The 25,362-nt window shown below is 45.3% G+C and overlaps 1 protein-coding gene and 1 pseudogene across 1 annotated transcript in view; both read right to left on the reverse strand.

Moving 5' to 3' along the window:
• MTUS2 (microtubule associated scaffold protein 2) overlaps positions 1 to 25,362 on the reverse strand; it is a 507,586-nt gene that overhangs the window by 87,581 nt on the left and 394,643 nt on the right. The gene's annotated exons all lie outside the window — the stretch shown is intronic.
• On the reverse strand, positions 8,123 to 8,644 carry LOC114888210 (annotated as a pseudogene).

Raw genomic sequence — 25,362 nt, forward strand, 5'->3', positions numbered from 1 at the left:
CACTGCTGTGATTTATGTCAAAGAGTGTTCTGCTTATATTTTCCTCTAAGAGTTTCATAGAGTCTGGCCTTACATTTAGGTCTTTGATCTATTTTGAGTTGAGTTTTGTGTATGGTGTTAAAGAATGTTCTAATTTCACTGTGTTACATGTGGCTGTCCAGTTTTCCCAGCACCAGAATGGCCATCATCAAAAAGTCTACAAACAATAAATGCTGGAGAGTATGGAGAAAAGGGAACCCTCCTACACTGTTGGTGGGAATGTAAGTTGGTACAGCCACTATGGAGAACAGTATGGAGGTTCCTTAAGAAACTAAAAACAGAGTTAACATATGATCCAGCAATCCCACTCCTGGGCATATAACTGGAGAAAAACATGGTTTGAAAGCATACATGCACCCCAATGTTCACTGCAGCGCTGTTTACAATAGCCAAGACCTGGAAACAACCTAAGCGTCCATCAACAGATGAATGGATAAAGAAGATGTGATATATGTGATTCCATATATACAATGGAATATTACTCAACCATTAAAAAGAATGAAATAATGCCATTTGAAGCAGCAGGGATAGACCTGGAGATTATCATACTAAGTGAAGTAAGTCAGACAGAAAAAGACAAATATCATATGATATCGCTTATATGTGAAATCTAAAAAAAAAAATGATACAAATGAACTTATTTACAAAACAGAAACAGACTCACAGACTTAGAGAATGAACTTACGGTTACCAGTGGGGAAGGGTGGGAGGGGATAGATTGGGAGTTTGCGATTGACATGTACACACTGCTATATTTAAAACAGATAGCCAACAAGGACCTACTGTATAGTACAGGGAACTCTGCTCTATACTCTGTAATAACCTAAATGGGAAAAGAATTTGAAAAAGAACAGATACGTGTATATCTATAACTAAATCACTCTGCTGTGCACCTGAAAGTAACACAACATTGTTCATCAACTCTACTCCAACACAAAATAAAAATGTTAAAGTCCCACATGTTACGCACACTTTTTTTTTAAGCAGACTTTTTTTTTTTTTTTTAATTGGAGTAAAGTTGCTTTACAATGTTGTGTTAGTTTCTCCTGTACAATGAAGTGAATCAGCTATATGTATACCTATATCCCCTCCTTCTTGGACTTCCCTCTATGCATGCTTTTTTTTTTGAACACTGTTTATGATAATTTTAATAATGAAATCTTCTGTATGTGGTTCTCTTGTTTGTTGTTTTCTGCTGGCTCTAACATGGGACTTTTTGTGTGCATGTTTTGTGATTTTTTAAAAAATTGTGTGCTCCTCTTTTTGGAACTCTGCAAGAATTCTTTGAGGCCTGGGTTGAGAATGCATTCCTCTCAGGAGATTTTTCTTTTATTCAGACACAAGGTCATTTCAAATTTAAATTCTTGGTTTGCAGTTTTTCAGATTAGGCAAAGGGTATAATGAGAGACACGTGGGCTGGCCAGTGTACATATTATCAAAGGAAACTTTTAAATTTCTCTTTGCACCAGCATGATCTTTAAATTTCCTTTGAAAATATAAAACATCAAACTCACAGAGAAGTACAGTAATAGAACAGATATCTGCAACGGTAACACAATCAAACAGGTGGTTTTTGTTCCACTTGTTTACTCTTTTTTTCTTCCTAATTCCTAATTGTTCCACAGTTCTCTTTCTTTCTTGGAAAAAATTTTTATTAACAAAATATAACAATTACATTCAAAGAGATTAAAAACATGAGCAAATATTTTACTCTAATACATATTAAACAAAACTAGTTTAATTTATAAAGAGGAGTCGGGGTTTGAATCAGGGCTTGAAGGAAATGGTAAGCATTTGGAAAAGCTGTTGAGAGAAACTGCAGATGACAAAAACAAATAAAAGGGTTGATAAACAACAGCCCTGACAGCTCCACCGTGATTGGAGGCACAGATCAGCCATGGCTCGTAACTGGGAGTATCCACACTGCAGTGTCCTCGTGGGACCGGAGTTCTGCTTGGTGGATCTGGCAGAAGGACAACAGCTAGGGAGCCTGCAGGCAGAGCAGCTTCCGGAAGTGCTGCTTAGACTGACTGTGCATACAGATCACCTGGGTATCTGGTTAAAATGCAGATTCTGATTCAGGGGGTCTGGGACGGGGCCGGAGACTAAACATTTCCAAAGTTCCCAGGCGTTGTTAATGCTGCTGGTCTAGGGACTCACCTTTCAGCCAAGGGGTCCTGGGTCATGGAGGGAATGGAGATAAGAAGGGTCCTGACACAGCGGAAGAAACCAGATGGCCCTAGCAATTGGAGGGAGGTCTTTGTGTGTTGAAGAAGAGGATTAGCAGGAGTGAGAGATGAGAGCTGGGCAGAGAAAGCAGACTGGTCAGAATGAGATATGACCATTTAGGGTATAAAGTGGATCTGGCTGAAGGCAGAATCCAGGACCTATTCATGGAGCAGATAGCTGAAGTGGAATTGTAAAGGTATCGGGAGTTAAGAAGGTCCAAGAACTGGAGGTTTAGTTGTTAGCTGTTGGTAAAACCTACAGTAATCGTGGGAGGAGTCGGGGTAGCAAAGACGGGGAGCCTGCCTGACGGTCTTTGATGAATGGGGCTTGATGGGGTGGTCATGAGAGCATTTGAGAAGTTGGTAGCTGAGCCTGGCAAGGAGGGGTAGCAGGCAGACAGCCTCAGACTAGGATGAAGTTTGAGGTTTGGGTGGGAAACACAAGAAATAGTTGGTATGTGCACAGTTAAGAGCCTTAGTTAAGGCAAGGAAATGGAGAGAACATTTTAGAAGAAGGTCAGTGTGGTTGTCCTCAAGCTCTTTACCTCTGGACAGGACAACGCTGGGGGCAATTTACGTCCTTGAGGCTCTTTGTGGATCAGGCGTGACTAGACCTCACCCAGGCCACACCCTTGCTCAGCTGCTTCCCTTTTCTTGCGCTGCTTCCCTAATGGCTTTTTCCTGAAGATTACACCCTCAATAAATCCCAAGCACCTGAGTCTCTATCGCAGCTCTGCTTCTGGGGAGCCTGATGTAAGGCAGGTGGTCCCAGAAGTAGTGCTGGGAAGCAGACCCTAAGGATGGATTCTGGAGGTGAATCATCCACCTGCCCCTGGCGATGATGGGGCAGGAGGAGTAGTGATGGTCCCTGGAATTCTACAGCACGTGTGCTGAACTGGGAAAGGACGCATGGGGGGAAGGACACACTGGCTCGTGCGTTGTCTCTGGCTTTGTGAGATCTGAAGGGATACAGGGATTTGGGGGACCATGAAACTGGGTGGCTACTGCTGATGCTTTGATGCTTTGAAGAGAAAAGGACAGACTGGGGCAACGAAGCATCAACTGAAGCTAAGTATGAGAGCCAGAGGTCTCCATGGCAGCACATAAGGAACCCTTCATCCCCATCAACTAGGCTCAGGATCTAATCTAAGAGTAGAGGCACGTCCTTTCAGAGAAGGAAGACTCTCAGCTCTGGTAAGTCTCCTACATCACAGGCAAAGCCCTGAGGGGGAAGGGGTGGGATCTCGACACTTAGTATGAAGATATCTGGGTAGATGCGCTCATATTTCCCTAAACGCTGCGGGCTACAGAAGTGATTATCCCCGCTTTGTTGGTGAACAGAACTGCCCCCCCCCCACCTCTCCCAAACAAAGTGGGTGCCTTAGAGGACCACACTTGTCCTCCTCAGGTCTGCCCCACCTCCACTGGTAGCGACCACACTAATAACTAGGGTCAGATCTCAGCAGGAGCCAACCAGAAAGTCCTGGGCCTGCAGAGGGAGGAGAGAGATTAAAAACCAAAGGACCGGCAGGAACTGGTTAAGGTTTCACGGCAGGAACAGGAGAATACGCCTGGGAGTGGATCCCAAGGGTGCGGGTCGAGGAGAAGAGCAGAGTGTGAAGCTGGATGATGGGGAGACTGTTGATATGGCACCCTCCATGACAAAGATTTCATTCCCTGGCAAGGGTTTGGGATCCGGCCCAGAAAAGCCTGGAAAAAGCGAGAGCCCACAAGAAATGAAGAAGGGACCTCAGAATTGCCACAGCAGCCCACGGAGGAAGGGACACAAAGCTGGAGAAGTGCGCAAGCTGGGAGACCGGAAGACCCACCAGCTGACTATGGTCCTCAGGAGGACCTTTTACTGAGGTGACAGGGGTTATACCGCTGTCACCAAGAAGCTCAGCAGAGGCTCTCCTCTGTAAGCCCCAGCTGATAGCAGGAGATGCTGTCACAAAACAGGACTTTCCAGTATCCATGGGAATAAGAGGATCCCAGGATGCCCAAGGCCATGTGGCAGCACTCAGCCATCAGCCAGACTCTGAGGACAGCATGCTGGGTGAGCTGCAAGACCTACAGAAGAGAACACAGTGTTCCTGGAGACAAGACATACGGGCACCCAACAGGGCACTGCTTGACATACAACCCAAAGAAACCAGGAGTGGGCAAGCCAAAGACTGAGGTGAGTCACCCCAGTGGAAAGCCAGGATGCCTTGTCCAGCTTCCAGACTGAGATCAGTTCTCAGACACAAAACCCATTTACTGAACAAGAAACTGGGTCCCAAGACTCTGAAACACCATGACACACATATGTATAGTGATTCCTCTAGTCCTTCAGCAAAGGAACTTACGGTCTTGACTTGGCTAACTGTGTATTGTAGAAAGGGGAATACCCAGACCTTCTGGAGGATGTTGGATCCAGGGCCGTGGCAGACACTGGCACCCCGTGGCCTGGTACTGAGCAGTATCAGGCACCCCTGCTAGAATAGGCGCACATGGGACCCAGGTAACTGATGGAGTCCTAGGCCAGGTTCAAGTCATGGTGTATCCATCAAGTCCATGGACCTCAGAGATTATTTCCTTAATTCCTAAATATATGATCAGAATAGACATTCTTAGCAGAACCCTCACGTTGGTTGCTTGAATTACGGAGTAAGAACTATTGTAATAGGAAAGTCAAAGCAGCAGTCCATGAAACCGTCCCTTCGCATCCTAGGTAAGACAGGACATTATAAGCACGACTGTATCCTAGAAGGCATGGCAGACGTTAGTGCCGCTTCCAGAGGCTTAACAGATGCAGGGCTGGTGGTCCTCATCGTACCCCACTCAATTCACTAGCCTGGCCCCTAGAAAAACCCAGATGGATCATGGTGAGAGATACAGCTCCACCACAAACCTAACCCACCAGCTTCAACGTGCCTGATGTGGTAATACTTTCTAGAGCAGGTGAACACGGACCCTGGTGTGTGGTTTGTGGCTACTGAGTTGGCAGGTGCATCCTCCACCCCGATCAAAACAGAGGATCTGAAGCAGCTAACGCCACAGGGAATGACCATTACTCATGGAAGCCTCGTCCCAGGGCTGGGTTAATTCTTCTGCTCTCTGTCACAGTAAAGTCTGAAAGGACTTAGGCCATCTGAACATTTGCAGAAGATCACACTGGTCCAGGACATTGATGAAACTGTGTTAATCCACTTGGGTGAGCAAAGAATGACAAGTACTTTGAAGGTCTTGGTCAGAATCATGTGCTCCCGAAGGTAAGGGAAGAACTCTTCAAAGATACAGGGGCCAGCACGTCAATCAAGTTTTTAGGAGTCTGGTAGTCTGTGGCAAAGGAGAACATTTCCTCCAAAGTAAAGGACCAACTACTGTACTTTGAACTTCCTGACACCAGGAGAGAAACATGGCCTTGGAGGCTGCCGTGCATTGAGGGGGCAGCATATCCCTCTCGGAAACACTGCTGTGGCCCATTCATCAGGTTTCAGCATGATCCTAGCAGCCCTGCCATTTCCCTACCCTGACTCCCTCATGGGTGTTCTTAGAGCACAATTCCCTGTAACTCATGGGCACCAAGATCCCTGTCTCAAACTCAGCTTCTAGGAAACTGAACTGAAGACAAGTTCATAAAAGGGATGAGGTAGTCATGGACGAGGGAGCAGGGCTGGCTTTTATGTGATGGCTAAGGAGTACAAGGATGAAAACAAACCATAATTAAGTGTGATGGGCCTCAAGTATCCTAACTGGATGTAGGTCCCAGACAGAGGCTGCCCCTTAGGCAGTGAGTGAACAAGAATGAAAACCTTGCTCCACTCCCTCATCACTGGCCTAGCATCTCCCCAGAAGTGTTTGATTTGGGGAATTACAGACATGTGGTTCCCATGTCCCATTTCTCCAGACATATTTGGAGAAAATATTTTGACGAGAGGCGCTACAAGCAAGCCCCCCAAACCCACTAAGAACGTGGCTGACTTGGATTCCTTCTTTGGATTCCGTGCAGGCATGATGGTAGCTACACAGGGAATCCTTCCTGAATTTAATTTTATTAAAAAAGTAAATCTGTACCAAGCACTGTGATAGTCACAATCTTCATTCCTAACATTACATTTTTAAAGGTATGTTACAAATTGTATGGCACTTTGTAATAATTCTTTTCATGTCATTATTTCATTCAGCAAATATGACTGATGGATCTAAAGATTATCATACTAAGTGAAGTAAGCCAGACAGAGAAAGATAAGTATCATATGGTATCACTTATATGTGGAATGTAAAAAAAAAAAAAAAAAAAAAAAAGATACAAATGAACTTATTTCCAAAATAAAAAGAGATTCACAGACATAGAAAACAAACTTATGGTTACCAAAGGGGAGAGGGGGCTGGAGGGAGGGATAAATTAGTAGGTTGGGATTAACATATATACACTACTATATATAAAATAGATAACCAGCAAGGACCTACTGTATAATAGCATAGGGAACTATACTCTATATTTTGTAATAAACTATAAGGGAAAAGAATCTGAAAAAGAATATATATATATATAAGATATATACATAATATATATATTTTATATATATATAAAACTGAATTGCTATGTTGTACACTGAAACTAACATGATATTGTAAATCAACTATACTTCAATTAAAACAAATTTAATTTTTTTAATTTTAAAAAATTTAAAAAACCCCCACAAATATGATTGAATGCTTACTATATACCAGGCATTATTCTAGGCTAAGCTAATAGTGACTCTGGGATTTTTTTTCAACACATCATTTACCTATATAGATTCAAATGCCAGAGAACTGAAACATATAGACCAGGACTTATTACATACTCATTATAGGTTCCCTTTGTTTGTGTTTTCTGGTGTTTTGAGATGTGGTCCTCTTTCATTCTTTGGATTACAAGCTTCTAAGTGATGCAAACTATGTGACTGTTCTTTTAAAGAGTCTTTCATCAATGATTGGCAGTGTTCTCCCACAGGGTGTGACTGAGTGACATCCTGCCCACAGCTGAGCACAAGCCCACAAAAATACAAGTTCATTAGTCCACAAACAACTGTGACTAGTTTCATGAAGCTTGGAAAGCAAGACCCCCAAACTGTGTCAGTGTAGGAGTCCTGGCTGGGTGTTATGTACTTCACTTCAATTCTGACAGCATGAGAGACAGACCAGGACTTTTGCTCCTTTTCTCAGTGTACTGCTGATGAATTTTGCAGGACAGCAATTTTAAAGCAATCCAAAAGACATTATATTTTGGAAACATGACATGACAGTGTTCCCCCAACATAATGAATATATTAATGAATTCTGACAAAAAGAGTTATATTCTGGTCTTTTTTTTTTTAACCTGCATGCTATTTATTTCCATTAGAAAAATATTATCTATATAAAGTTTGGTCAGTTTCTTCTCCTCTACCATTCAAACTTAAATGCTTTAATTTTACTCAAGTAAAAGCAGAATCATGTATCTGACACGAGAACTAAATATTTCACACCATTAAGTTAATACGGTTTAATTGAATTAGGTGTGCTCTTTAGTATTTCTCAGGAATAGTAACTCATCTTTCCTACATGTTATCTCCCTTTACTTTTATTTTTCTGAGTAACTATGTAATGTGTGTCTCTTTTCCCACATCCAGTAATATGAGTGTTATAGAGGTGTAACTTATAACATCAGTAACTAGATTCATCATTAATCTTCAATTCACGTTCAATTCCCCTTATTACATGGTATTTCCAAAATAACTTCAGATATTTCAGTCAACATTACACTTCCCAACAAAGACTGTAAAAATTAAGATGTTAATTTAAAAACATTATTAAGATTCCAGACGAAATAACACTGGGCCCACTCAGAGTGATGCTGTCACGAGAGGTCCTTGCACAGCTACTGCTACAGTCTCAACACTTTGCCCTCCTGTGGGCAAAGCAGCAACCTGAGCAGCTCTCGCAGGAAAACTACTCTGGAAGTACTGCTTGTAGATGTCACTGACAGTATTGAAGTCGTTTATGTCAGCCGGCAAAACAGCTGTTCTTACCACATTCGTGAAGTCACAGCCCGCTGCTTTCAGGATTTCACCCATGTTTGTAAGAGCTTGTTTAGTCTCTTCTGCCACCCCTCCTGGCACAAGCTATCCACTTGCAGGATCCACGGCTAGCTGTCCTGAAATGTAAATGGTCCCATCGACTAACACAGCCTGACTGTAGGGACCAACAGCTGCTGGGGCTTTCGCGGTGCTGATCACCTTTCTGATCAAAGACGACATGGCTAATGCTTTTCCCTTGGAGACAACTACCCCGTATACTGCTCCTACACGTGTCTCACGGGTCTGTTCTGGTCTTCTTAAAATTGCCATTTAAGCAAAACACGTAGCATCCCCAGAAGGGTTTGTTAAGTGGCAGTACAGCACAGCCTAGTGAACCGGTGATAAATATGGATTTTAGGCATTCTAATTAATAATCTTGGCCCTGCTGTGCATAAACGCTATGGATTTTCTTTTTTTTTGCGGTACGCGGGCCTCTCCCGTTGTGGAGCACAGGCTCCGGACGCGCAGGTTCAGCGGCCATGGCTCACGGGCCAGGGCTCCGCGGCATGTGGGATCTTCCCGGACCGGGGCACGAACCCATGTCCCCTGCCTCGGCAGGCGGACTCTCAACCACTGTGCCACCAGGGACGCCCTATGGATTTTCTTAATAAGGCAAAACTCAGCCTGACTCTCTACGTGCCCCCCCACCTTTTCAACGGCATCATTTGCAGTGACTCTGCTCCCAGCCAATGCCTCTTTCAGTTCCAAACATCTTTTCAGGTTCAATGTAAATGCATCTTACAAACCCACTGTTTGTCCAACGCATCAATTGATTTGATTCATAAGCCACTCTTGACCCTCTTGTACATCCCTCTCCTACAAATAATCTGGGCCTCATGCTTCCTTACTCTTCCTTCCTTCCACTAGTTTCTCTTTATTAAAAAAAAAAAAAGATTATTGTCAAAACAACCTTTGGTTTCTCCTTTCTGTCAGTAAAAGGAAACAATGATTGAAACAGCTGTGCCCAGGAGCACACAGCCATCCAGAATGTAACAGCGTCTAGGAGATGTTGACAAGCGTAATTTACAGATCATCACGTTATGAGAAAAAGAAGGGATGGATAAACAAATGCGAATGGCACTTTGTGATGGCAGTTCCACTAGGACAGATGGCTGGGGGCAAGACAACAGCCTTGGGCAAGATACATACAGTGAGACACAAAGTATGAACCTGTCTTTTCAGTTCAGGTGGAGACAAAAGGCGAAAACATGCCCGTCAAAAATCATATACTAACAGAGTCAAACTCAAATTCTACTCAGATAATCCGATATAAGTCATTCACAGACCATGTGTCATAGGGCATTTCCCTCATTTTTAGCCCAATTTGCAATGCCTGCAAAGGTGGCTTAATTATTTCTCAGTTTGAAGATAAAATGATGTGTAGTAGGAAAGTCAAAATTGACTCGATTACTATAAGCTATGAACGTGGCTTTTAGCTGTCTTGACAGCTAGGAAGCCAAAATAAAGAATTAAATCCAAGCTCTGCGTGTGTAGACAGAAGCCGGACTTTGGATCCTAGAGAGCCAAGTTTAGTCTGAGTATTCTTTCCGTTTGGGGAGATGGCAGAGGACTCTTCTGTTTAGAAAGCTCGGTGTGCTGCATTTTATCAAATGGCACTTCATTTACCCACAAAATGAATCAGGGAAAGCGTAAAAGATAAAGAGAAGAGGACAAAGCCAGCCTTCTGGGTCGCATCTTGATTCTTCCACTGTTGAGATCCGCAGCTCCCCAGGAGCCTGGCACCGGCGGACTGAATGCCAACCCTGGGCATATACGCTGGGGTTGAGAGCAGACTGAAGGCCAATCCCAGGGACACGCTGGGGTTGTCAGCAGGGCCGGGATGTGCCGTAGCCCCCTCATCCTGGTCGCTGCCCAACCACGGGGTGATTTCTTGTAGGCTGGTAGAGCTGGGGACAACCCACCTTGGCTCTGGGGCAGGGGCTATGCTGGGTCCTCAGAGCCACACAGCTGTGATTTCACAGGGCAGCACGACAAAGTTCTGAGCTCCAGCAAACGGTGCACAGGGTGAAGCGCTGCCACCACCAAATATGCACTGTATTTCCTTCCTTCTTTCTTTTTTTTTTTTGATTATTTTACTTGAAGTATAGTTGATTTACAATGTTGTGTTAATTTCTGCTGTACAGCAAAGTGTATCAGTTATACATATACATATATCCACTCTTTTTTAGATTCTTTTCCATTGTGGTTTATCATAGGATATGGAATATAGTTCCCTGTGCTATACAGGAGGACCTTGTTGTTTATCTATTCTATATCTCATAGTTTGCACCTGCTAATCCCAAACTCCTAGTCCATCCCTCCCCCTCCCCCTTGGCAACCACAGGTCTGTTCTCTATATCCATGAGTCTGTTTCTGTTTTGTAAATATGTTCATTTGTGTCATATCTTAGATTCCACATATAAGTGATACCATGTGGTATTTGCCTTTCTCTTTCTGACTTACTTCACTTAGTATGATTTTCTCTAGTTGCATCCATGTTGCTGCAAATGGCATTATTTCATTCTTTTTTTACGGCTGAGTAGTATTCCATCGTATATAGGTACCACATCTTCTTTTTCCATACATCTGTCGATGGACATTTAGGTTGTCTCCAAGCGTTGGCTGTTATGAATAGTGCTGCTACAAACGTAGGGGTTATGTGCTCTATTTCTAGGTGGGACAGGCTATCGGAGCTTCTAGTTTTTATCATGACAGCTGTAAATATCACTAAGAGGATTTTAAAATGCTAACTGCCACTGATAGGACCTCAGTTCCTTAGATTGTGGAAGGTACCACATCAGTCTCAGCAAAATGGCATCACTGTCCACCCAGCTAAGCAACTGGAAGCCAAGCTCTCCCTAAACACCTTTCCTAAGCACCCCACACCTCACAGCCAACCCTTCGCCCACTCCTACTGGTTTACCTTTCCCAGTATGGGAAGATGCAAGGAAAGGTTTGATCAGAAAGCTAAAATAATCATGTCTTTCTCCCAGTGGGTGAGAATCTTTCTCCTCTTCTGGCAAACAAGAAAATGTCTCACTTCAGTTCACGTCTGGATGAGATGGTGGTGTAGGTGCTGGTGATTCTGTCACTGACTGACTTGACACATGGCCGCTCCATCCTGCCGTTCATCTGCCCCTAAGCTGGGGTGACAGGACAGATGGCCACCAGTGGAGGGAGGGCTCCAGTAATGCCAGGCAGTAGGACACCTGCACTAAAGACTTCAGTGCTGGGGAACACCGGGGCCCCTGCCCAGTGTGGGTGTGATGGGGCAGGGGGCTAAAGGAATTCTCTAGCCCCCTTTTCTGATGGGAAGCGCAAGACCAGTAAAGAAAAGGCTCTGGAAGGAAGCAATTGGGACCTTCTTGGCTGTCTCTGCCATCTCTACACTTCCTACTCCCTCTCTGCCTGGGCATTTGGGCAACAAGGGTGGGCAACTCAGTGATCTGTGGGTGTGGGGTGCCCAGCACCCAGGGCTGCTCCAAGCATCGCTCCTCAGAGAACAGGGACAGGCTGAAAGAGTTACTCTCGGCACCACTGGGACAATGAAACCAGAAATGATCTGGTCAGACCATAAAAGAACACGTGCTGGGAGAGTATTTTGGTAGAATCATCCTGTATTTCTTACAAATGATGACACATTTTCAGCCTGCCGTACGACGCTCCTGACACCTTACCTCACGCTCACCCACTGTAGCCCGGAAGTCAGGGTGCCTCTTGTTCCCTGAGGGACCCTGGGGGCCCAGCAGCATGGCTGGCACACCAGAGACCCAGAAGGAAAATGAAATGAATGGATGAATCTAACTGGGATTGGAATTAAAATTTGGTCCCAACACTAGTGTTATAAACTGATATGGTGGTTCCCCCAATCGTATTTTGAAAACTGTAGTTAGATGTTTTCAGGTCACCAGTACTATTTGAGCAGCAGCTGTGGTCTGTTTTCAGCTGGGAATAACTGTCTCAGGTGAAGGGGCTTAAATTAAGGCAGTCTGGACACAGGAGTGGGGTGGGGACACTGCTGCCTGGGGCTGCCACGTTCGAATGATTCCCAGGCTGTACTTGTGGCGGCACTGGCTGTCTGCAGTGTGTGGCCCGGAGTGAGGTCGGCAGCTGTGGCTGCACAGCTCTCGTGTATCCGAGCTGTTGTCAGGACCGAAGATAAGAGAAACAAACCACACAGAATACAAGCCTCAGCGATCACAAGTAGCAGAGGCCTTTGTTTCAGTCCTGTTGCTCTCCAGGGGCCCGGACTGTTAAAGGATGTGGGAATTCTATAGTTTGGGCCGAGCCCTTCTCCTGGACTGTTTGGATTCCCACCCTACGTGCTGAAAGAGCACCCAGAGCATGAACACACATGCTTCTGCATCTGAAACTACTTTCTTCTGGACAGAACATAACAGATCAGACCCTGGACTGCAGAAGGCTGGTATTTTTATTGAGTGGGAGCATAAATCCTGACTATATCAGAAGTTTCGGATAATATCAAGAGTCCAATGAACACAGGATCTCCACTGGACTTGGACAAGTAAATGGAATGAACCCATCAGGACTTTGTTTCATTATAAAAAAGTCTCTTCTAACGGAAGAGAAGATCATCCTTTTGGCTGTGATATTTCCCCTTGCTGTCTCCCTCTCACAAAATATATTCATCCAAAGAGGATGTTTTATAAATACACACAGATATTTTTTCTCCCTTTCTTTGGGGATTCTGCTGTGGTGCACTGAAAAAGGATAAATCAGCTTAAGAGAATTTTTCAAAACGCAATCCCACTCCAGGTTTAATTATAGACAATATAGGTCAAGTTATTTTAAATAGGCCCCAAAGTGGTTGTCCCTGAACTACTTTGTGTGTTTCACATGAGTCAGTTTCCCTATTACTGAAAAAAGTGGACAGTCAGAAGTTAGACAAACGCCTCCTCTCCGTAAGTAGCCTGTGGATGGGCTCCCTGGACAGTAATAAGCAGATGGAACTAGAAGATGCTGATGTTACGGTCACTGGGTCTCCTTTCCTAGCACATCAGGAGGGCGAGCCCACACCCTCGGCCGCCCTCTCCTATGCTCCCGTGTGAACACTTTCTGATGGGCTCTGAAATCACAGGGGCTGGTTCCCACTCCCAAAAGAGGTGAGGGGAGACGGCAGGCCTGGCGTGGCAGCAACGCAAAGCCCAAAGCCTGGGAAGAGACATCCTCCCTGTGCCGACGTGTTTTTATTCAAATCAGAAGACATTTTTCCAGGTGAACCAAAATTCGAGAACAGTCATTTACTCCATTTCTGGCTTGGCTCTCCAGAGCTGTCCATTCCCTCTCAGTGCAGGGCCCCCAGGTTTGATTACAGGTCACCCCAGCTGCCCCCAATAGTTGAGATCAGGAGTGGAAATAGACATCATTTCCTTGAGGCCCTCACATCTATTTTAAAATATCATTTTCACTAAGCTGGCTATTAGATACTGCCTAAAGCTTTGCGTGAGGGTGGGAAAGAAACACACGTACATAAACGCGCACGCGCACACACACTCAATTTTCATGTCATTTGAACCTGGGTTTGCCGTTTGCCATGACTGATCTTTTAACAAGGCCAGAAGCCACTGAAATGGAAAAGTCACAGTTCCAAGAATACCAGTCTCATCTTCAAACACATCTCTGTGTTAAGCGGCTGGACGCCATGACCCGATGTCTTATGTAGACGCTGCAATCTTCAGTCGGCCTCCCACCTCGCTCCCGCTGCCCCTGTCCCAGCACAGAGCTGTGTTTATCCTCTCTGCTGCTCACGTCGGTGTATCACCATCTTCCCTCCCACCTGTCCCTCAGCCTGCCAGGTGTGTCCCGTGTATCAGTTTTTCCAGGAAGCCTCTGCACTCACGCCCAGCACACCCCGAGCTCTGCTCACCAGACACACACTGACTTACAATTTCTCACTGTGTCACGTGGTCATCTGACCTCACAAACGAGGCCAACTCCGGAAGGAAAGGCACTGTGTTTTATACCAAAGAAGAATCTCTTTGGACCCAGACCATGGAGGCCCCCAGGAGCTGCTCTGCCACTTCCTCTTAAAAGTCAGACAACACGTACCAGCTACTGGTGTCATGAGCACCAGTTCTATTCAGCCTACTGGAGATCTTCAGTGGATGTCTTCATGTCTGAGAACTCAGCCCATGAACCTCCGCGGAGCCCACCCATCGCATCTTCCGTCTCAGTGAGTGGTACCCCATTCATGTGGTTCCCCAGCCAGAGACCTTGACCTCAGCCCTGGCGGCTACCTTTTCCTCACCCCTTATTCCAACACATCACCACTCTTACCCGACTTACCTCCTAACATCTCTCCCACCACCATGGACATCTCTCCATCTCCACATCCATCACGCTGGTCCAAGCCACCACCATCCACGCCCGTGTGGACAACAGCCTTAGCTTCCCATTTGGTCTCCCTGCCCGTCTGTTCTGGAAACGTGAGTCTGCTCAGATCACCCTTCCACACAGGGTCTTCCTTTTGCTCCTCCGTAAGGAGCGGGCTCCCCCTCACTGTTTAGGAGGCCCTGCAAGGTCGGGCCTGTCAACCAGCTCCCCAGCCTAGGGCTCTGTCGGCACCCCCTCAACTCCATGGACACGCACGTCCCCTCCCCTCCGCAGTGATTTTCCACACAGGCCCCTCTCCCCGCCACACCTGCTGCCATCGTGTCCCCTGACCTCTCCACCTTTTTCTTCCATCTCAGAGCCTGCACACTGGAGCTCCCAGACGAGGTTGCACCCTCCAATACCGTTTTTTCTATTTAAAGACGTGCTCAATCCCTCCACCAAGCTCCACGAGGGCACAGAGCACGTCTGCTTTGCCCTCTGTTGTATTCCCAGTCCCGAGCACAGTTACACAGAGCACGTCTGCTTTGCCCTCTGTTGTAGTCCCAGTCCCGAGCACAGCTGCGGGTCCAGAGCAGGCACTTGACTTGAGGATTATTTCCTGATTACACAGTCATCGTCACCAAGTGGTAGCATCTCCCAACCACTTTCGTGGACACTAGCTCGGTTCACCCTCAGAACGGTCTCCTTTTACAGATGAGGAAAGTGAAACAGACAGAGACCGCAGTGCTGACAAGGATCGGGCTGGATCCGTTTTCTGATGCCCAGTTCTGTTGCGTTTTCTCACTTTATTGTACCAAGTATGAATGTAGTAATGAAGTCTGAAGGACCTTTGCCCTTGGGTCAGACTCCAGCCTGGCTCTGCGTCACTGTGTGACTTCAGGCAAAGTGACCCTTCTCTCTAGGTCCCAACAGTGCCCACCACAGGGCTGTGGAGAGAATTAAACGGGACAAGGGGCGGTGAGCCCCAGCCAAGGGCTTGGTCCACAGTAAGATACATAAATGTTAGCTGATAACAAGGAGGGATAAGCAGTCTTACTTCAGCACCTCTACGTAATTCCCCTATGCTAGCAGGTTACTTTCCACACTGTAACTACGCTAAATGCCATAAGCACTACAGCTTCTGACTATATAGCATCAAACCCTTTTGCTTCGTTGTGGTAGGAATTTTAGCCCTTCTTTGCCTGCTACAGACACAAACTTTCTCCTCACTCTGGCTAGTCTACTTTATATGCCCCAGAGCTTCCCCTCTCTTCCTCAACTCCAGGACCACCTGTATCTGGGCAGAAGCCCAGAAATCTGCCCCTTTAGGCCCCCGGCTATAGACTCCCAGGGGCGGGAGGATTCTAGCCAGCCACAGATTCTAATCTGGGTTGTTCTACCTCCTTCTTCCTTGGCTATGCCCAGTCCTCCTAAAATCAGTGTAGATTTTCCTAGAGGGGAATGCAAAAGCAGGCGGTCACGGCTGTTCCCGGGCAGGCATTTGCTCTGTGGCAGCCTAAGCTGACCTGCTTCTGCTTTGCTGAGAAGCGTACTCTGTGCGTCCATCTCGGGTGCATTCCTTCTTCTAGCAGAACAACTTAACTACTGCAAATAGAGGTTAATGACTGAGACTACCAACACGGGACAGCTCACTGGCTACGCCAAATCCACCCCTCGGAGAAATGAGTGGGGTGGGGGAAGCCCCCTGTCTCCTGGGAACTCCCCACTTTAAACCCTGTTATCTTTAAAGCAAGCGCTAATATGTGTTACTTGAAGTAACAATACAAACTCACGGAGTACGGGTGAGTTCACGGTCTGAGACTGTTCTCCGGGGTCAGCTGAGATTCACAGCTGCTCGATGTCAGGACTGATGATGGCCACTCTGATGCCAGCATGACTGTGTCCCCTAAGCCTCTCTATGTCCCCGGCTATGGGACAGGGGTACCCTGGGATCTGAACGACTGGTTACCCTTGTGTTTCTTCCTGTTGTGAGAGGCTTGTGAAACACCAGGGAAATAGGACAGGTTGAGAGTCAGATGCCTTCAAATCCTGGCTGTGCTGTGCAGCCTTTGCAACTTAGCCTCTCTGAGCTCCAGTGTTCCATCTGAAAAAGAGACTGTCTCATGTATAGTCTCTGGGTGGTTGTTATAGCCCTGGGGGGCCTCATCTGGCGGCTAGAACATATTACCAGGTCAAAACACACGACTTCCACCATTCCTCCCTATTTTCAGTTATAACAGTTCTTTAAAGGTATGTTATATATATGAACTTCAAAAATTCAAGTACTCCCAAGTATAGTTTTCTTTTTCTCTGACTGCCCGTAATCTCTACCTCAAGCCTCTGATCTTCCTCAGTTTGGGGAAAGGTAGTCTAGCTGCTTTTAGGTGAAAGTTAAATCGCATAATTTCTCAATTTAGATTGACAGAAATCAGCCACTTTCCAGTTCGAAACCCCCCTCTCCTGGGTTTTCTTCTCTCCTACGCCACCCTGGCTTGATTCCAAGTGGGTCCTGGCGTGGGCAGGGGCGGGTGGCCTCTGTTTCTCCTTCCATCATGCTCCTGGGCTGGCAGCCTTTGAGCTGTGACTCATCTGGAAGGATTCCGAGTGTCGTCTTTCACATCACACCCACTGCTGTGTATAACCATGCCTTAAGGGCTGTGATCCCTGGCTCTGTCCTCACAACGTCCTCACTGTGGCCTCTGGTTGTCATGTCCACGCCCATCCCCTGTTCCACCTCATGTTGGTGGTGTTCTCCATCCTTTGAAGCTCTCGGGAGTCTTATTCTGCCCTCCCCGCTCTCCACCCACCTCTGCTCTGTCACCCTCAATCCACTGCAGCTCGAGGGAGGTCAGGGAGGTCTGTCACCACCAGGAGTCCAAGTGAGATGAACAAGGCAAAGCTCCCCATCACCCTGGGATCCCCCAAATTATGGGGGGTCCACTGGGTTTTCGTCTCTCCTCTTGGGCTTATTCTGAGGCAGGTGCATACAGACTAAGATTGCATCTTGAGATTCTTCTGGAACACTCTTCCCCCTTCCCAGCTTGGATAATTTCCCTCTAATTGAGGAAGAGTGGGAGGCTGGAGATTAACAGCTGCCCAGATTAACGGCCCTCTTCAAATCTTCTGGCTCTCAGGCTTTTCAGGGTGAAGCTGAGAATCTGAGTCCTTGTTGAACTACGAGGCTGTACTGTTTCGAGTGGTACCTTGTCAGAGGCCAACCAAGTTAGAGGCTGGGCCAGAGCACATCGCTGAATGCTTGAAGATGACTCACCACAAACTGACACTTTACACACTGTCCTGCTATAGATGTAACTTATTGCCGTGAAGAAGTGAGAACCTGTCTCACCAAACACTAAATCTATTTGCCTTTCCTATAAGCTTCAAAAGAATAAGACCCAAAGGATAATAAGAAAATGACCATACGGATTGTGACTTTTTCTTTTCAAAAAAATTTACTTAAAAAATTAAAAAATAGTAACAGTGACTGTGTTGTGTGCATGGGGGAGACTTTTTTGTGTACGGTTCTATGAATTTAAAAACATGTATAGATTTATGTAACTACCACCACAACCAGAATATAGAACAGCTACACTACTCCAAAAATCTACCTTTGCACACCCCACATCCCTGAACCCTGGCAACTACCAATCTGTTCTCCATCACTATGGTTTTGCCTTTTGGAAAATATCATATATATAGAATCAGAGAGTATATGCAAATTCTCGAGTGTAGCTTCTTCAACTCAGCATAATGCCTTTGAGAATCACGCAAAGTGTTATGTGTATCAATGGCTCATTCCTTTTTAATACCTGTGGGGTCTGTGGAGATTTCCCCTCTTTCATTCCTGATGCTGGTAAGTTTGTCTTTTTGTTTGTCAGACTTACAACAGGTTTATTGATTTTACTGACTGTCTCAAAGAACCAGCTTTCAGTTTCATTGATTATATTATGTTTCTGTTTTCAATTTCATTGATTTTTCCTCCTATCTTTATTATTTCCTTTCTTTTGCTTGCTTTGGGGTTATTTTTGTGCTATACTGTACCCTATGATACATGCTACAAGCATACATTCTTTTTCTAGTGTCTTGAGGTAGAAGCTTAGATCACTGATTCAGACTTTTTGTCTTTTCTGAGTTTCTAATACTATAAATATCATCCTAGGCACTATGTTAGCCATGTTCCACAAATTTCTAAATGTTGTAATTTTATTTTCCTTCAGTTTAAAGTATTTTCTAATTTCCCTTGAAACTTCTTTTTGATACACAGGTTATTTGGTAGTATGTTATTTAATTTCCAAATGTTTAAAGATTTTCCTGTTATCTTTCTCCTACTGATTTTTGTCTAATTTCATCAAGGTCAGACAACATATTTTGTATGATTCTAATTATTTATTTATTTGTTTAATTTTTATTTTTATTTTTTTTGCAGTACGCCGGCCTCTCACTGTTGTGGCCTCTCCCGTTGCGGAGCACAGGCTCCAGACGCGCAGGCTCAGCGGCCATGGCTCACGGGCCCAGCCGCTCCACGGCATGTGGGATCTTCCCGGACCGGGGCACGAACCCGTGTCCCCTGCATCGGCAGGCGGACTCTCAACCACTGCGCCACCAGGGAAGCCCCATGCTTTTATGTCTTTTGGAGAACTGACCCCTTTATACATAATGCAGTGTCCTCTTTATCTCTGATGATCTGCTTTGTTCCAAAGTCTGCTTTGTCTGAAATTAATATTGCTACTCCAACTTTCTTTGGATTAGAGTTAGCATGGTATATCTTTCTCCATCCCTTTACTTTTGTGAGCATCTTTATTTTTATTTATTTTTCTTTTATTTTTTTTAATTGGAGTATAGTTGATTTACAATATTGTGCTAGTTTCAGGTATGCAGGAGAGTCTTTATATTTAAATCAGGTTTCTTGTGGACAATATATAGTTGGGTTAAAAAAAATCCTTCCTATCTCTGTCTTTTAATTAGTGTGTTTAGACCACTCACATTTAATGTGATTATTATTCTAGTGGATTAATATCTTTGTAACTTTTCTAATCGTTGCATTTATTCTTCGTTTCTTTTTCCCCCTCTTCTTTGGCCTCCTTTATGCCTGTAAAATAGATATAAAATTCTGGCCCTGCATTTCTTTCAAACTGAAAAAATAATGGGGAAATACTGTTGCAGAAAAGTTTGAGAAATATCACTTCCTATTTATTTTGTCAGCACAGTTTGCATGTTGTCTCTGTTTTCAAGAGGGTACTGCCATGTCATAGAGTCTCAGTACATTTGAATTTTAAATGTTTCTTCCTCTGTTCCTGGTAAAGCAGATGTCATGGGCCTTCACGCTCTCCAGGGACTGAATTACAGATATAGATTGTTTGACTCTCCGGTTTGTGCAATATATAATTGCTTTTAAGAATTATCTCATAGGGAAGCTGCTTGCAGTGTGTGACATCAATCTTATTCTTGCTTAGTACTTTGATTGTCAGGAATAAAATGAAAAATGAAAGCAGTTGTGTGATTTTAATATCAAACCTAATTTCAATTATGTCTGTGGAACAGGCAGGTCTGCAGTTCGCACTTTAGTGAACAAGGGGTGGAGAGTGGCACCTGCTTTTTGTAAAACGCCCTGGAATTTAAGGTAATATTTGGCAAGCACTGTTCTGGGGGCACAGATTTCATTTCCAGCCAATGCCCTGTAGATGTCACCATTGCCACTTCTCACAGGGAAACGTTCACCGTGGGCTGACAGAGGCCAGACTTGCTAAACCATTTGGTTGTCAAGGAACCAGGAGAATCTGGTCGTCCTCACCTGTTCACAGATACTCCTGTGAGAGTGCCAAACTCTGGGAAATTTCCTCATTCTGTGTCATTTTCATCCACTGTCTGGTACCTGGTATTACAAATCACTCCAACCTACAGAAACTCCTCCCTCGTTTGGCTTATTTGAGGTGGGACTTCTCCTGTTTTCAACAGCCTTTCTCACCATCTCCTGCGTTTCCTTTCTTTCCTGCTCCTCTTTGGGCTGAGGGGCTGTCCTGTGTCTGCCTCCCTCTTCTGTACACATGCTCTTGTCAATCTCCTCCCTCTATAATGTCACTTCTATACAAATGTCTCCCAAGTCTACTTTTCTACAGCTTCCTTTTTCCTCCCCTGACATCTAAACCCACGTTTAACTCCCTAATGGAGCTCCCAGCATCACAAAGCACAAAGAATCTTGGAAACCAACAAAGGGGAGCCACACCAGGTAGGCAGGGATGCTGCATGTGGGATGGCAGGAACCCATAAGCTGAGCTAATTTAAGAGAAGCAGAAATTCAGAGCCACAAGTAACTATAAAAAACTAAGCTCATCCCACCTGAAATTCCTGAGAGGATGGGAGATAAGGAGGATACCCCTGGAATGTGGGATGGCTTCCATAACTGACACCCCAGGCCAGGGATTCTTATTACTTCAAAGAGCTGCTTGGCATAGCTGGGGCGGGGAGGGGGTGTTCTATCCCTTGATATTGGGAATATTTTGATATTTGGGGGTTACGCTAAGCATTTCCTTAAGCTCAAGTCCTAAGGGTAAGAGCTAACACTCCTGGTTCTCCCAGCAAAGGACTGTGGTCACAATGACTTTTGGGGCACAAAAGTTCTTTTAGAACAACAATCGTTGGAATAGCCAATTTACTATTTCATCAACATTCCCATCAGGTCATATGCTGAACTGTCAGAAATGCCAACTTAGGTGCTCACTTCTTCTCGAAGGCTTTAGTTATTCAAGGTAAAATTAAGGAAAAAAAGATAAACACAGGGCACTGTTTCTAAGCGGGAGAAGCACAAAATACTATATTTAAATGGACATTTTTAGGATTTAGGGAGCAACAGAGAGCATACGGTTTTCAGGGTTTTTTTTTTTTTTTTTTTTTTTTGGCTGCATTGGGTCTTCGTTACCGTGTGCAGGCTTTCTCTAGTTGTGGCGAGCGGGGGCTACTCTTCGTTGCGGTGCGCAGGCGTCTCACTGCGGTGGCCTCTCTTGTTGCGGAGCACAGGCTCTAGGCGCACGGGCTTCAACGGTTGTGGTTCACAGGCTCTAGGCGCACAGGCTTCAGTAGTTGTGGCATGTGGGCTCGGTAGTTGTGGCTCGTGGGCTCTAGAGCGCAGGCTCAGTAGTTGTGGCACATGGGCTTAGCTGCTCCGCGGCACGTGGGATCTTCCCGGACCAGGGCTCGAACCCGTGCCCCCTGCATTGGCAGGTGGATTCTTAACCACTGTGCCACCAGGAAAGCCCCTCGGTTTTCAGTTTTGATCAGGTGTAATCACTGCCCTGAAGCTCCCGTTGGTGGGAAAGTGTCCTGACACATGAACTCCCTTGGCAGCTGGATACAACAGCTTCTCTGCTGCTTTGGGGCCCTAGGGCAGACTTTCATCCGATGATCCATGCAAATGTATCAAATGGCAAAAGCAAGCAAGCATGCATTTATTCTCCAAAAGGATTCTACACAGCCTGCTTGGATGGAAGCAGCCGCTGTGGAGCAGGGAAGGTGAATCTGGGCCACCTTCACCAAGAGGAACTGCCGTCTGTTACAGAGGAACCTTTGCACTTCCAAAAACAGTTCCGAGTCCCTGGATCTCCATCCTCAAATCATTAACTAATCTACCCTGGGCTTCAAGGTAAGGAGGGGCCACCACTCTGCAGACAACCAGGTTGGACTGTCCTCTGCCCATACACATGCTCCCCCTCCTCTTTACTCACAATAATCCCACCCAGCTCTCCATCCCGGCCCCTGCCAGTCTCCCTCCCAGGGCGTCCCTTCCCACTCACAGTGCTGGGCTTCTACCAGAACATACACCATTTTTGTTTGTGGCTTCAGGTTGACTATTACCTTAGATCATTTTCTCTAAGCATCCTCTACATGTGTTTAACTTTTAGATTATTGTTTCACATTTTGTTCTTCCCCCTTAACTACATCAAAACCTTGAAGGCTGGGTGGAGAGAGAGAGAAACGACCACAATATTGTGGGAAAAATATGGGGTGGATACGGGCTGACCTGCATTTGTATTGTGGCTCCATCGCTTTCCAATTCTGTTGTCTTTGGAAGGCTATATAACCTCCCTGAGCCTCGGTCTCCTCGACTGTCACATGAGAATAATGTCCACACCAGGGTGGGTTAAAATACTATATGTAAAGTGTCTAGGACATAGGAGATGGTCAATAAACAGGAGCGATATTGTTATTAAGGTGCTTTGCCTTCTACTTTTTTGAACCCTCCACAGAACCTTTCATATGGTCGGGGCAGGGTTGATAAAAATCTACTAACATAAGTGAATTAAAGATGAAAAGTTAAGTATATGAACTATATTTAAAAATAGGTATCCCTAACTAACAACAAAAACATAGATAAAATGGGACTAAAGCTGCAACTAAAGAGCTGGCGAGACGCAACTAAGGAGCCTGCATGCCACAGCTAAGACCCAGCACGACCAAATAAAGAAATAAATAAGTAAATATTTAAAAAAACATAGATAAAGTGAATATGGAAACATGTCATTAAGTATTAAACCTAAATGATGAGTATTTAGGTGTTATTCTTTCCACACTTCTCCACACTTATTCAATATATTTTTGTGATAAAAAGTCAAAGAGTAAAAGAAGAAAATATACATTCATATATATACACTTTAGGGGGAAGGAAGCTGATGCATTATTAAATTTGATTAAGCTTAGAAAGTACACAAATGCTTGACATAAATTCTCATGCCTTGGAGGCCTAAACTATTTAATAATAAATAAAAAAGTTAAAAACCATCGTCTATCACATTCATAAAGTTAATGATAAAAATGACACAAACCAATATGAAAAAATATCGAATAAATATAATAAATCTGATTAAAACGAAAACGAAAATAAATACACCCTCAGACGTAACCTGTGTAAAACTTGATGCTACAGGGCGAGGCACACCACTTAATACAGGACCATCTCCTGGATTAGCCGCCAGGGGCTGCCAAAGAGTAGCGTTCCCAGGAACCAGGCAGCAAAAGATAAAAGTCTTTCAACTTGACCCTGAGAAGTGAGAGTCCCTGAGAATCACACTTATTAGGACAGTCCCCCCAGAGGTCTGGGACCACGGATTTCAGCACAGCTGTCTGGCCTGTGGTGAGGACCGTGCCTTGTTAGGGGGAACAGAGCCGCCTGGAACGAGCACAAGCGTGAGGTAGGTGTTGGCACCTAAATGTGGCATCTTAGCATCCCTGGACGCTGGGCTCAGGCTGTACCACAGCTGACAACTTTCACAGCCGCCCTGCCAGGAGCTGTGAAACATGGGGCAGAAATGACAGATGCCTATCCAGGCTCCGAATTCCTTTTTCTAGTGACCTCCCATACTTAATAGCATCAGCACATTCTGGAAAAAATATACAGCAGCAGCTGAACAGCTGGACTAGAAGATTATTTCTATTCCTAAAGTTCACCCCAAGCCAAATCCTTTATATACATAAAATGAAATAAGAGGGGTGTGGTCTGTGTTTCAGCTTTACATTCCTCACATATGTCTTATTCAACCTGCTGGAGAGTAAAATATTGGTCACATTTTCCTTGTCCTCAAAAAGAATGTTTTATTGAATATTTGTTCAAAGCACCTTTGCCCATTAATTCACTCCATTCTCACAATAACCTTGTAAAGAGTTATTATCAAACCTATTTGAAACTGAGGAAACTGAGAGTCAAAGATGACTCTCATCAGAGGTGATTCTGCAGCGGGAAGCCGAGGGGAGCAAGGATGTATTCCCGTTGGTGATGCTGTCACGGCTCAAAGAGGGGCCACAACTCGCTCAAGGTCTCGTGCAAGATGGAGGTGGAGGTGGGACCGGCTCCTTGCTGGCACGGCCCCCTCTCTCCACTATACCTGCTTTGTAGACGAATATGCTACAGCGTAGAAAAGATACAGGTGTAGAGTTCCAGCAGGGTCTTCTAAGCAGAAGAGCAAAGAGATACTGCTTTTTCAGGCTGGCTGTGGAGGTCACGCCCTGCACAGCTGCCATGCTGGGCTGTGACCATTGCCCCATATATAACAATAATAATAATAATGCATTGGCTTCCCCCAGGAGGGACACGGGTCATGAGAGCATCTCAGGATCATGAGCCCTTGTAGTAGGGGCCCCATCATCAGAATTCCCAGGTTGCCTGGCCTCCACTTCCCCGCATGCTCCACTCTGGTCACACCCCCTGGTCTAGTCTGGTATTCCTGGCAAACTCTCAAATCAATCATCTTAAACCATGTAGAACACATGCCAGCCTGAGTGGAAGCCACTTATGTTCAACTGCAGACTTTAAAAATGTCCATTTTTTCTTCTGAGGGGTCTCTGGAGAAAGAGTTGAGATCAGAAGGACGGAAAGAAGAACACACTGTGTGGGAAGTGAAATGCCATGGCCATTGGGGAGGCCTGTCTGGAGCTGCTGGCTGTGACTTACTGCAAAGAAAATGAAATTCATGCCCACCATCCGTCTTGCTGAAATGTCATGCCGAGTGCGGCTCCAGCCAGCAGGGGGGTCTGATGGAGATGGCTACAAATCACCTGCCCTTGGGTCTCTGCTTGAAGAGCCATGTGTATGTTGCAGTGAAATAAAACTCGTGGTCCATGGGCCACAAGGGATTTTCCTGGGGCCTAGAAATGCATCACTACAGGGAACCGACACTTATTCAACA

The sequence above is a fragment of the Monodon monoceros genome, unplaced genomic scaffold (genome assembly GCF_005190385.1).
Source record: "Monodon monoceros isolate NGI ecotype Baffin Bay Population unplaced genomic scaffold, NGI_Narwhal_1 Super_Scaffold_8, whole genome shotgun sequence".
NCBI lineage: Eukaryota > Metazoa > Chordata > Mammalia > Artiodactyla > Monodontidae > Monodon > Monodon monoceros.